This window comes from Brachypodium distachyon, chromosome 2 (genome assembly GCF_000005505.3).
Source record: "Brachypodium distachyon strain Bd21 chromosome 2, Brachypodium_distachyon_v3.0, whole genome shotgun sequence".
Taxonomy (NCBI): Eukaryota; Viridiplantae; Streptophyta; class Magnoliopsida; order Poales; family Poaceae; genus Brachypodium; species Brachypodium distachyon.
In genome coordinates this window covers 38,727,660-38,730,201 of record NC_016132.3, presented here as the reverse complement: position 1 = coordinate 38,730,201, position 2,542 = coordinate 38,727,660, and the positions used below count along the sequence as shown (strand labels likewise).

General features: G+C 48.4%; 1 pseudogene; it reads left to right on the top strand.

Moving 5' to 3' along the window:
- Positions 1 to 1,839: 1,839 nt before the first annotated feature.
- LOC112271257 lies at positions 1,840 to 1,987 on the top strand (annotated as a pseudogene).
- The last annotated feature ends 555 nt before the right edge of the window (positions 1,988 to 2,542 follow it).

The following is a 2,542-nucleotide window of genomic DNA, read 5'->3' as shown; positions in this document are numbered from 1 at the left end:
GGGTGGGTGTGGCCGTATGGTCATGCATGTCTGGGTTTGGGAGGAGATGGTTGGATCTAGATCTGATGGCTATGTGTGGGGTGGGTATTGGTCGTTTAGGGTTAGGGTGGGTTTCTATATATAGCAATCATGCATGATGCTCACCTAGATGGTCGTCGGATCCACATCGGATGGTTATGCGTGGCGGGGCACGAGGTGTGTGTGGGTTTTGTTGATCGAGATCTGACGGCTAGAAAGTCGGCTATGTTAGAATCTTTTTTGGGTGGCTATGGATGGAAGAGGAATATATTTTTCTAAAAATTGCATCCTAGTCCCTATCTCCTTCCCGACCGTCCAATCCAGGGGGGAGTGGGGATTGGCATTTTGCTTCATCACACTCATGAGTCACAAAAGTCGGTTTGATATCTTTCGTCCGTGACACTCACAAGTCACATCACACAATCTGCAAACAACAAGCATGTAATTAAACTGCCATTTTCGCAGCAAAGGATCGACCACACATCCAGCATTGCGATGAATGGAGAAAAGAGAATGCCTTGGAAATAAAATCATCGCACAAGATTGGCAAGACATGCATGAAGATGCTAGACGGGCACAACATGCAGGGGTTTGTACAATGAAACATTAATCTTGACCATGGAATGGAGGCAAAATTGCTTGCTTGCATATGCATAATGGTCGTGGGGTCATAATGGTCCGATGAAGACGATGTCATAGACGAGCACCGCAATGGCAGCACCGGCGAAGGGAATATTTCCCCGGTTCAATCAAGACCTTTTGATTAGTGTTCACACTACCTCACGGTAGACGTTTGCCCGCACTTTCCTCAAATGTAGTTATTTTTGGTTTTTAACCGTACTTTTAGCATTTCAATCGCAGATTTTGCCTATAAAAATGTGTCAAATATTTTTGCCAACACGAGTATATTCAACACTTTTAAAATGCCACGAATATAAATTTGACCCATTTTAAAGCCAAATCGACGCACTTTGGAATGCGGCCGGTTATCTACCATGACGTAGTGTCAGTGCTTATTCAAAGGCCCACACAAGCAAAGCCCAGTTGTGGACAAAGCAACACAAAAACGAAAGAAACAACTACAGCTCATAAGGATCACGCGGAGTATTAAGATCGGACTGTTAAACAAGAAGATCTTGTAGTTGTTGAGGTTTAGTTGTAACCGAGTTGTAATCAAGGATCGTCTGTAGATAAGGACGAATCCCTTAACCTAGCTGTTGTAACTAACCAGATGTAAATCCCCCGGCCAGGGTTTTCAGCCTAAGATCAATAAATACCACGCGGCCTCCTACGAGAGGAGATATGCTTCCTAATTTTACATGGTATCAGAGCCATCCTCTTCCCACAATCCCGATGGCATCTAGCTCTTCTTCCTCTTCGAGTCTCAATCAGCAGGTCTCTGAGAAATTGACGCATGAGAACTATGTGCTATGGAAAGCACAAGCTCTTCCTCTGGTCCGCGGGGCGATGCTGTTTGGCTACCTCGACGGCACCACTCCCACGCCACCAGAGAAGCTCGAGATTCAGAAGGGAGACCTGACCGAGAAGGTCCCCAATCCTGCCTACGCGCTATGGATGGCGCAAGATCAGCAGGTTCTTAGATAATCTCCTGAATTCCATCTCAAAGGAGGTGCTCCCGCAAGTCGGACCATTTCTCGTCAGGTCTGGAAAGCTCTTGAGGACATGTTCTCCTCGCAGTCCAAGGCGCGGGTAGTCAATATCCGCATGACGATGGCGAACCTGAAGAAAGGTTCGATAACTGTTGCTGAGTACTTCAGCAAGATGAAGGCCTACGGAGATGAACTGGCCTCCGCTGGCAAGAACCTTGACGATGACGACATGGTGTCATACCTGCTTGCAGGACTTGACATCGAGTACACCCTTTTGGTTACCTCTGTTACTAGTGACCTTAGTTGTAATGGTAAGGTTTCCGTGAGTGATCTTTACTCGCAGATGGTGAGCTTCGACGCAAGGATGGAGATGCTCCAAAGTGTCAACGGCATCAACAACTTTCACTCCTCCGTCAATGTTGCAACGCGAGGTGGATGCGGTGGCGGCGGCGGCTACAATCAGCGTGGCCGTGGCGGGCAAGATGGCCGTGGGAACGGCAATGGAGGCCGTGGCCGCGGCCAACCTGGCGGAAATCAACGCCAAGGAGGAGGAGGTCGTGGGTCACGAGATCGTCCTCAGTGCCAGCTGTGCGAGAAGTACGGCCACACGGTGCTAGATTGTTGGCACCGTTTTGAAGAAAACTTCGTCCCCTACAGCAAGACGGCTGGCTCGGCAACAACCAATTATGGTGTTGACTCGAACTGGTACATGGACAGCGGAGCAACCGACCACATCACCAGTGAGCTCGACATGCTGACCATGAGGGACAAGTATCACGGCAACGACAAAGTGCACACAGCAAGCGGGGTAGGTATGACCATTAGCCATGTTGGTAGCACTGTTATTCCTACTCCCCATAGAGATATCCACTTGAAAAACATTCTTCATGTTTCCAATGCCTCCAAAAGTCTGA